General features: G+C 39.3%; 1 pseudogene; it reads right to left on the bottom strand.

Moving 5' to 3' along the window:
• The window catches only part of LOC133660550 (FYVE, RhoGEF and PH domain-containing protein 1-like), a 28,079-nt pseudogene that overhangs the window by 8,496 nt on the left and 6,966 nt on the right, over window positions 1–12,617 (bottom strand).

Below are 12,617 nucleotides of genomic sequence, written 5' to 3'. Positions count from 1 at the left end.
TGAGTATCAAAACCTATGATTTTTAGGTTTAAGTGAATAAAATTAGCAATATTGCTAGCACTTAATTTTCCCTCTGGTATTAATAAAGTATTTCTGCTTCTAATAAAATGGTAGCATGATAATGCTAGCATGCTAATCTTAGCATGGTAACATGGAAACGTGAGTATCAAAACCTATGATTTTTAGGTTTAAGTGGATAAAATTAGCAATATTTTTAGCATAAAATGTTAGCATGCTAATGTTACTTAGCATGATAACATGGGAACGTGAGTATCAAAACCTATGATTTTTAGGTTTAAGTGAATACAATTAGCAATATTTATAGCATAAATTACTAACATGATAATGTAAGCAAGCTAAAGTTAGTTAGCATGATAACATGGTCAAATGAGTATAAAACCTATGATTTTTGGGTTCAAGTGAATAAAATGAGCAAAATTGCTCGCATAAAACATTAGCGTGCTAATTTTAGCATGATAACATGGGAACGTGAGTATCAAAACCTATGATTTTTAGGTTTAAGTGAATAAAATTAGCAATATTGCTAGCACTTAATTTCCCCTCAGGGATTAATAAAGTATTTCTGCTTCTGATAAAATGGTAGCATCATAATGTTAGCATGCTAATCTTAGCATGGTAACATGGGAACGTGAGTATCAAAACCTACGATTTTTTAGGTTTAAGTGGATAAAATTAGCAATATTGCTAGCATAAAATGTTAGCATGCTAATGTTACTTAGCATGATAACATGGTCACGAGTATCAAAACCTATGATTTTTAGGTTTAAGTGAATAAAATTTGCAATATTGCTAGCATAAATTACTAGCATTATAATGTTAGCATGCTAAAGTTAGTTAGCATGATAACATGGTTACATGAGTATAAAACCTATGACTTTTAGTTTTAAGTGAATAAAATTAGCAAAATTGCTAGTATAAAATGCATAGAACGTCAGTGTGAGAGCGCGCGGTCGTCAAGGCGACGGCGGCGGCACTCACGTGACCGCAGGCCTTGCAGTGATGGCGGCGCTTGGTGATGGCGTTGAAGGCCTCCTGACACTTCATGCACAGCGTCACTTCCTTCTCGCGGATCGGCGTTGGCGCTCGCTTGCCTAGCTCAGCGCAGCTCTGTCGCACACGCACACACACACAGACGCACACACACACACACACACACACACACACACACACACACACACACACACACACACACACACACACACACACACACACACACACAGTGTCACGTGCATGCTAACACAGACAAGGTGTGTGTGTGTGTGTTACCGGGGAGTGAGGGGGCGTGGCCTCATCATCCCGCAGGGAAGAAGTCAGCTGGCGGAAGGTGTCCATGGTGTTCTCGTGTCTGTGGATGGTGGCCTGGATGGCGTGGATCCAGTCCTTCTTGTCCTCTTCTGTCCTGCGGAGACACGGCGAGACAGACGCCTGCTCATCTTTTTGTGCCATGGCGAGGGGGGCGTGGCCTCGGCGCCCTACCTGGCCTGCAGCTCCAGCGAGCGCTGCTTGCCCAACACCAGGAAGGTCAGAGGAGCCGCCGCGCTGCTCATCTCCTTCAGCTGCACACAAGTCACATGACCTCGTCACCGCCCTGCGCGCTAAGCTCCGCCCACAAGGGTCTCACCTCCATGCCGTCCACGTCGATGCGAGCGCGGACGCCGTACTTCTGGCCAATCAGACGCAGCTTGGGAACGCAGTAGAGCAGCCGGTCGTTGAACTGTGGGGAAGGACAGGGGTCAGAGGTCACACGCTGGTGGATATATTTGTATGCATATATATATATATATATATATATATATATATATATATATATATATATATATATATATATATATATTATACACACACACACACACATACATATACATATATTTATATATACATTATATATACATACATATATATATACACATGTATACATATATACATACACATTTCCATATATACATACATATATATACATAGGTATATATATATATACATACACATTTCCATATATACATACATATATATACATAGGTATATATATATATACATATATGCATACATATATATAAATAGATATACAGTATATATACATATACATATAAATATATACATATATATACATATATACATACATACACATATATATACATTCATAGATAAATATACATATACATATACATACATACATACATACATACATACATACATACATACATACATACATATATATATATATATATATATATATATATATATATATATATATATATAAATATATATATATATATATATATATATATATATATATATATATATATATATATATATATATATATATATACACACATTATATATATATACACACACACATTATATATATATACTACCGTTCAAAAGTTTGGGGTCACATTGAAATGTCCTTATTTTTGAAGGAAAAGCACTGTACTTTTCAATGAAGATAACTTTAAACTAGTCTTAACTTTAAAGAAATACACTCTATACATTGCTAATGTGGTAAATGACTATTCTAGCTGCAAATGTCTGGTTTTTGGTGCAATATCTACATAGGTGTATAGAGGCCCATTTCCAGCAACTATTACTCCAGTGTTCTAATGGTACAATGTGTTTGCTCATTGGCTCAGAAGGCTAATTGATGATTAGAAAACCCTTGTGCAATCATGTTCACACATCTGAAAACAATTTAGCTCGTTACAGAAGCTACAAAACTGACCTTCCTTTGAGCAGATTGAGTTTCTGGAGCATCACATTTGTGGGGTCAATTAAACGCTCAAAATGGCCAGAAAAAGAGAACTTTCATCTGAAACTCGACAGTCTATTCTTGTTCTTAGAAATTAAGGCTATTCCACAAAATTGTTTGGGTGACCCCAAACTTTTGAATGGTAGTATATTTATATATATATATATATATATATATATATATATATATATATATATATATATATATATATATATATATATATATATATATATATATATATATATATATATATATATATATATATATATATATATATATATATATATACATACATATATATATATATATATATATACCTGTATATATTAGGGGTGTGGGAAAAAATCGATTCGTATTTTGAATCGCGATTCTCACGTTGTGCGATTCAGAATCAATTCTCATTTTTAAAAAATCGACTTTTTTTAATAAATTTTTTTTTTTTTTTAATTAATCAATCCAACAAAACAATACACAGCAATACCATAACAATGCAATCCAATTCCAAAACCAAACCCGACCCAGCAACACTCAGAACTGCAATAAACAGAGCAATTGAGAGGAGACACAAACACGACATAGAGCAAACCAAAAGTAGTGAAACAAAAATGAATATTATCAACAACAGTATCAATATTAGTTACAATTTAAACATAGCAGTGATTAAAAATCCCTCATTGACATTATCATTAGACATTTAGTTTATGAGATGCGATGCAAGTGTAAGCCACTGTGACACTATTGTTCATTTTTTGTATTTTTTTTTTTTAAATTAATGTTTGTAATGATAATATCAATGAGGGATTTTTAATCACTGCTATGTTGAAATTGTTACTAATATTGATGCTGTCGTTGATAATATTCATTTTTGTCTCACTACTTTTAGATTGTTCCATGTCATGTTTGTGTGTCCTCAATTGCTCTGTTTATTGCAGTTCTGAATGTTGCTGGGTCGGGTTTTGTTTTGAAATTGTATTGCATTATTATGGTATTGTTGTGTATTGTTTTCATTAAAAAAAATAAATTAAAAAAAATCGTTTTTGAATCGAGAATCGTGTTGAATTGAAAAAAAAAAATCGATTCTGAATCGAATCGTGACCCCAAGAATCGATTTTGAATCGAATCGTGGGTCACCCAAAGATTCCCAGCCCTAATATATATATATATATATATATATATATATATATATATATATATATATATATATATATATATATATACACATATATATATATATACATATACATATATATATATATATATATATATATATATATATATATATATATATATATATATATATATATATATATATATATATATATATGTATATATATATGTATATATATATATATATATATATATATATATATATATATATATATATATATATATATATATATATATATATATATGTATATATACACACATACATGTATAGAGCAGAAGAAGGTACCAAGATGAGGTAGCGGTCCTGCGATGTGCCGTTCTTATTGGACAGTTTAAGGATGTGTCCCTCCTTGATGAGCTCGTTAGCGGGGTTAACGATGTCCTCCTCCCCGCCCAGCAGCTCGTAGACTTTCAGCAGCTTCCTCATTCGCTCCTGCAAACATCAACATCAACATCAACATCAACATCAACATGAGAAAGACCACGCAAGCGTCCGTCGCTCGTGTCCGAGGCGCTCACCATCTTCCTGATGGCGGCGTTGGAATGCTCTGCTGCCGTGGCGATCAGCTCCAGGGACTCTGCGGGAGAGACCAGATGGTCACATGACCTCAAGCGTACATTGTGTTTCGCAGGCACCGCCCTCGGAGTCGCTCGCTGCGTCTCGACTGGCGCTCACACCTGCGCTTGTGAGTGATTCAGTGATTCAGTAATTCAATGATTCAGAGATTCAATGATTCGGTGATTCAGTAATTAAGTGATTGAATGAATCAGTGAATCAGTGATTCACACACAGGACAGGAAGAAGAACGCAAGGACACAAAGTGAGAAGGTGAAGAAGACTGCGGAGGGTAGGAAGGATGTGAGGGACAAGGAAAGGATGCAAAGAAGGACACAAAGAAGGATACAAAAAAGGATATAAATAAAGATGTAAAGAAGGAAACAAAGAAGGATGCAGAGAAGGATGTAACGAAAGATGCAAAGTTAATAAATAAAGTAGCAACCCTAAACATGCTACCTGTCACACTAAACATGCTACCTGTCACACTAAACATGCTACCTGTCACACCAAACATGATATCTGTCACACTAAACATGCTACCTGTCACACCAAACATGCTACCTGATACACTAAACATGCTACCTGTCACACTTAACATGCTACCTGTCACACTAAACATGCTACCTGTCACACCAAACATGATATCTGTCACACTAAACATGCTACCTGTCACACCAAACATGATATCTGTCACACTAAACATGCTACCTGTCACACCAAACATGCTACCTGATACACTAAACATGCTACCTGTCACACTTAACATGCTACCTCTCACACTAAACATGCTATGTGTCACACTAAACATGCTACCTCTCACACTAAACATGCTAGGTGTCACACTAAACATGCTACCTGTCACACTAAACATGCCACCTGTCAGACTAAACATGCTACCTGTCACACCAAACATGATACCTGTCACACTAAACATGCTACCTGTCACACTAAACATGCTACCTGTCACACCAAACATGATACCTTTCACACTAAACATGCTACCTGTCACACTAAACATGCTACCTGTCACACCAAACATGATACCTGTCACACTAAACATGCTACCTGTCACACCAAACATGATACCTGTCACACTAAACATGCAACCTGTTACACTAAACATGCTACGAGTTACACTAAACATGCTACCTCTCACACTAAACATGCTACGTGTTACACTAAACATGCCGCCTGTCACACTAAACATGCTACCTGCAACACCAAACATGCTACCTGTCACACTAAAAATGCTACCTGTCACACTAAACATGCTATCTGTCACACTAAACATGCTACCTGTCACACTAAACATTATACCTGTCACACTAAACATGCTACCTGTCACACTAAACATGATACCTGTCACACTAAACATGCTACCTGTCACACTAAACATGCTACCTGTCTCACCAAACATATCTCTCACACTAAACATGCTATGTGTCACACTAAACATGCTACCTCTCACACTAAACATGCTAGGTGTCACACTAAACATGCTACCTGTCACACTAAACATGCCACCTGTCAGACTAAACATGCTACCTGTCACACCAAACATGATACCTGTCACACTAAACATGCTACCTGTCACACCAAACATGATACCTTTCACACTAAACATGCTACCTGTCACACTAAACATGCTACCTGTCACACCAAACATGATACCTGTCACACTAAACATGCTACCTGTCACACCAAACATGATACCTGTCACACTAAACATGCAACCTGTTACACTAAACATGCTACGTGTTACACTAAACATGCTACCTCTCACACTAAACATGCTACGTGTTACACTAAACATGCCGCCTGTCACACTAAACATGCTACCTGCCACACCAAACATGCTACCTGTCACACTAAACATGCTACCTGTCACACTAAACATGATACCTGTCACACTAAACATGCTACCTGTCACACTAAACATGCTACGTGTCACACTAAACATTATACCTGTCACACTAAACATGCTACCTGTCACACTAAACATGATACCTGTCACACTAAACATGCTACCTGTCACACTAAACATGCTACCTGTCACACTAAACATGCTACCTGTCACACTAAACATTATACCTGTCACACTAAACATGCTACCTGTCACACTAAACATGCTACCTGTCACACCAAACACTATACCTGTCACACTAAACATGCTAAGTGTCACACTAAACATGCTACCTGTCACATTAAACATGCTACCTGTCACACCAAACATGATACCTGTCACACTAAACATACTAGGTGACACACTAAACATGATACATGTCACACTAAACATGCTACGTGTCACACTAAACATGCTACCTGTCACACTAAACATGCTACCTGTCCCACCAAACATGATACCTGTCACACTAAACATGCTCCCTGTCACACTAAACATGCTACCTGTCACACTAAACATGCTACCTGTCACACCAAACATGATACATGTCACACTAATGACTAAACATGCTACCTGTCACACTAAACATGCTACCTGTCACACCAAACATGATACCTGTCACACTAAACATGCTACCTGTCATACTAAACATGCTACCGGTCACACCAAACATGATACATGTCACACTAAACATGCTACCTGTCACACTAAACATGCTACCTGTCACACCAAACATGATACCTGTCACACTAAACATGCTACCTGTCACACCAAACATGATACCTGTCACACTAAACATGCTCCCTGTCACACTAAACATGCTACCTGTCACACTAAACATGCTACCTGTCACACCAAACATGATACATGTCACACTAATGACTAAACATGCTACCTGTCACACTAAACATGCTACCTGTCACACCAAACATGATACCTGTCACACTAAACATGCTACCTGTCACACCAAACATGATACATGTCACACTAAACATGCTACCTGTCACACCAAACATGATACATGTCACACTAAACATGTTCCCTGTCACACTAAACATGCTACCTGTCACACTAAACATGCTACCTGTCACACCAAACATGATACATGTCACACTAAACATGCTCCCTGTCACACTAAACATGATACATGTCACACTAAACATGCTCCCTGTCACACTAAACATGCTACCTGTCACACTACTTATGCTACCTCTCACACTGAACATGCTACCTGTCACACTAAACATGCTACCTGTCGCACCAAATTTGATACCTGTCATACTAAACATTCTTCCTGTCACACTACACATACTAGGTGACACACTAAACATGCTAGGTGACACACTAAACATGCGAGGTGTCACACTAAACATGCTACCTGTCACACTAAACATACTAGGTGACACACTAAACATGCTAAGTGTCACACTAAACATGCTACCTATCACACTTAACATGCTACTTGCCACACTAAACATGCTACCTGTCATACTAAACATACTAGGTGACACACTAAACATGCTACCTGTCACATTAAACATGCTACCTGTCACACTAAACATGCTACCTGTCACACTAAACATGCTACCTGTCACACTAAACATACCAGGTGACACACTAAACATGCAAAGTGTCACACTAAACATGCTACCTATCACACTAAACATACTAGGTGACACACTACACTACACTACAGTGAAGTGCAACAATAGGCTTTGTGTGACTGAAACGTTTAATTGTGCTAAAAGACACAGGAAAAGAGCAATGCATGATGGGAGTTCATGTACTCTGAGCGTCCTTGTAGTCGGGGGCGTCGTCAGGCAGGCGGTGAAGGTAATCTTTGAGAAGGAGTTCGTAACGAGGAATTCTTTGGACCGGCTCCAACATGTGATGTTGCAGCGTCAGGTTGGCGCAGCGCTCGTCCCTCTGACACACACACACACACACACACACACACACGAGCACACACAAAGTTCAGCACACGTGGTTACCGTGGCGACGGGCAGCGCATACCTGGATGCCGTGGATGATGCTCTTGAACTGAGCCGACCTCTCCATCCAGGTGTTGAGCAGCTCCATGGCATGGTCAAAGTTCTTCACGTACTCGCCGTACATCTTCAGGAAGGGCGCCAGCTTCTGCAGGATGTCCCCGATGCGCGGGTTCGAGTCCCTGCGTGCCACCCGGGAGCGTTAACGGCGGGGTGCGAGGGAGGACAAAAAGCGGGACGTACCACTCCTCCATGCGCTTCTGCAGGGCAGGCAGGAGGAACTGCTGGTGGAAGCAATGGATGGAGCAGATGTTGGAGAAGATCCCATGGACCACGTCGCAGGGGAAGGACGAGCGCAAGCGCGCCTCCTCCAGGAGCCTGGCACAGAAGACCTGAGGGAGAGACGCGCGTAAATGCCTTGTCCGGCGTCGGCGTGTTGCCATGGCGACGGACCTGGTCCAGGAGGTGCAGCTTGGACACGTAGGAGATCTCGGTGTGAAGGAGCTCGTTGGCGATGTGGAACACCCTCTGCTGGACAGACAGCTGCCAAGCACGCTTCGCGTCACCTTTCGGCTTTTATTTTGAAAATCTCTCATTTCCTGCCTTACCTCCGCCAAGTCTTGCCGTGCAGGCGGGAGCACCAGCGTTAGCTCCGCCTCCTCTTCCTCCTCCAGGTCGCTGTCAGCGTCCTCCGAGAAGTCCCGCCTTCTGGCCCCGCCCTCCTCGCCAGCGTATGAGGACGAGCTGGAGAGGCGGGGGAGGGCGCAGGGGTAAGCCCCGCCCACCTCATCCACACCCACAAAGCAGAGCTCCTCGCTGTGCGACGGCGAGCTGATGCTGTCAATGCCGCTGTCGCGGTTGGCCAGCTTGCCGTCCGTCTGCGAGGATGGGAGGGACAGACGCCCGGGCGGGGCTTCTGATTGGTCCACAGGCGGACGCTCGCTGAGCTCGTCTTCCAGGTCTTTCTCTGAGGGCACCTCTGGCCTCGCCTCCTGGGCCGGATCGTCCCCTTCCTGCAGCACGACTTCCTCCTCCGCCTTGGTTGGGGGAGGGGCGAATGACGGTGGGGACGAGGGTCGGGAAGAGGCGGGGTCGAGGGGGCGGGGACACAGAGCCCCCCCCGGTGATGTCAGGAACCATGATGATCTGCTCGCTAATGCAAAACAAGCAAAAAAAACCTTAACACATTAATAGACATGCTAACATATCATTGAACATGCTAACATATCAACAACATGCTAAATATCAATGAACATGCTAACATATCAATGAACATGCTAACGTATCATTAAACATGCCAACATATCATTAAACATGCTAACATATCATTAAACATGCTAACATATCATTGAATATGCTAACATATAAACAAAATGCTAACCTATCAATGAACATGCTAACATATTAATGAACATGCTAATGTGTCATTAAACATGCTAACATATCAATGAATATGCTAACGTACCAACAAATATGCTAACATATCGATGAATATGCTAATGTATCATTAAACATGCTAACATATCAATAAACATACTACCATATCAATGAATAGGCTAACATATCATTAAACATACTAACACATCCATGAACACGCTAACACATTAGTGAATATGGTAGCGTATCAATACTCATGCTAAAACATCAATGAATATGCTAACATATCAATAGACATGCTAACATATCATTAAGCATGCTAACATATCTTTTAATATGCTAACATGGCAATTATCATGCTAACATATCAATAAAAATGCTAACATATCAATGAATATGCTAACATTGCAATGAACATTCTAACATATTGAACATGTATAACATATCAATGAATATGCTAACATATCAATGAACATACTGACATATCATTAAACATGCCAACATATCATTAAACATGCTAACATATCAGTGAACATGCTGACATATCATTAAACATGCTAACATATCAATGAATATGCTAACATATCAATGAACATGCTGACATATCAATGAACATGCTGACATATCATTAAACATGCCAACATATCATTAAACATGCTAACATATCATTGAATATGCTAACATATCAATGAACATACTGACATATCATTAAACATGCCAACATATCATTGAATATGCTAACATATCAATGAACATACTGACATATCATTAAACATGCCAACATATCATTGAATATGCTAACATATCAATAAAATGCTATCCTATCAATGAACATGCTACCATATTAATGAATGTGCTAATGTATCATTAAACATCCTAACATCAATGAACATGCTCACATATGAGGAACATGCTAACATATTGATTAACATGCTATATCAATGACAATGCTAACATATCAAACATGCTAACATATCAATATACATACTACATCTCAATGAACATGCTAACATATTACGTCAACATTAGTGACTATGCTAACATATCAATAACCTACTACATCTCAATGAACATGCAAAACATTAATATGTTGATATATTAATGAACATGCCAACGTATCAATGAACATGCTAACATACTAATATGACAACATGTCAATGAACATGCTAATATATCATTAAACATGCTAACATATTAACATGGTAACATGTTAGTAAACATTACTACAAACCCCGTTTCCATATGAGTTGGGAAATTGTGTTAGATGTAAATATAAACGGAATACAATGATTTGCAAATCCTTTTCAACCCATATTCAATTGAATGCACTACAAAGACAAGATATTTGATGTTCAAACTCATAAACTTTTTTTTTTTTTTGCAAATAATAATTAACTTAGAATTTCATGGCTGCAACACATGCCAAAGTAGTAGGGAAAGGGCATGTTCACCACTGTGTTACATGGCCTTTCCTTTTAACAACACTCAGTAAACGTTTGGGAACTGAGGAGACACATTTTTTAAGCTTCTCAGATGGAATTCTTTCCCATTCTTGCTTGATGTACAGCTTAAGTTGTTCAACAGTCCGGGGGTCTCTATTGTGGTATTTTAGGCTTCATAATGCGCCACACATTTTCAATGGGGGACAGGTCTGGACTACAGGCAGGCCAGTCTAGTACCCGCACTCTTTTACTATGAAGCCACGTTGATGTAACACGTGGCTTGACATTGTCTTGCTGAAATAAGCAGGGGCGTCCATGGTAATGTTGCTTGGATGGCAACATATGTTGCTCCAAAACCTGTATGTACCTTTCAGCATTAATGGCGCCTTCACAGATGTGTAAGTTACCCATGTCTTGGGCACTAATACACCCCCATACCATCACAGATGCTGGCTTTTCAACTTAGCGCCTATAACAATCCGGATGGTTCTTTTCCTCTTTGGTCCGGAGGACACGACGTCCACAGTTTCCAAAAAAAAATTGAAATGTGGACTCGTCAGACCACAGAACACTTTTCCACTTTGTATCAGTCCATCTTAGATGAGCTCAGGCCCAGCGAAGCCGACGGCGTTTCTGGGTGTTGTTGATAAATGGTTTTCGCCTTGCATAGGAGAGTTTTAACTTGCACTTACAGATGTAGCGACCAACTGTAGTTACTGACAGTGGGTTTCTGAAATGTTCCTGAGCCCATATGGTGATATCCTTTACACACTGATGTCGCTTGTTGATGCAGTACAGCCTGCGGGATCGAAGGTCACGGGCTTAGCTGCTTACGTGCAGTGATTTCTCCAGATTCTCTGAACCCTTTGATGATATTACGGACCGTAGATGGTGAAATCCCTAAATTCCTTGCAATAGCTGGTTGAGAAAGTTTTTTCTTAAACTGTTCAACAATTTGCTCACGCATTTGTTGACAAAGTGGTGACCCTCACCCCATCCTTGTTTGTGAATGACTGAGCATTTCATGGAATCTACTTTTATACCCAATCATGGCACCCACCTGTTCCCAATTTGCCTGTTCACCTGTGGGATGTTCCAAATAAGTGTTTGATGAGCATTCCTCAACTTTATCAGTATTTATTGCCACCTTTCCCAACTTCTTTGTCACGTGTTGCTGGCATCAAATTCTAAAGTTAATGATTATTTGCAAAAAAAATATTTGTTATCAGTTTGAACATCAAATATGTTGTCTTTGTAGCATATTCAACTGAATATGGGTTGAAAATTATTTGCAAATCATTGTATTCCGTTTATCTTTACATCTAACACAATTTCCCAACTCATATGGAAACGGGGTTTGTAATTTACAGATGAACATGCTAATGTGTCAATAAACATACAATATCTTAACCATGCT

Source organism: Entelurus aequoreus, linkage group LG01, assembly GCF_033978785.1.
Source record: "Entelurus aequoreus isolate RoL-2023_Sb linkage group LG01, RoL_Eaeq_v1.1, whole genome shotgun sequence".
Lineage (NCBI taxonomy): Eukaryota > Metazoa > Chordata > Actinopteri > Syngnathiformes > Syngnathidae > Entelurus > Entelurus aequoreus.
Note: the sequence above shows the minus strand (reverse complement) of the source record. Positions and strands in the feature narration are given on the sequence as shown.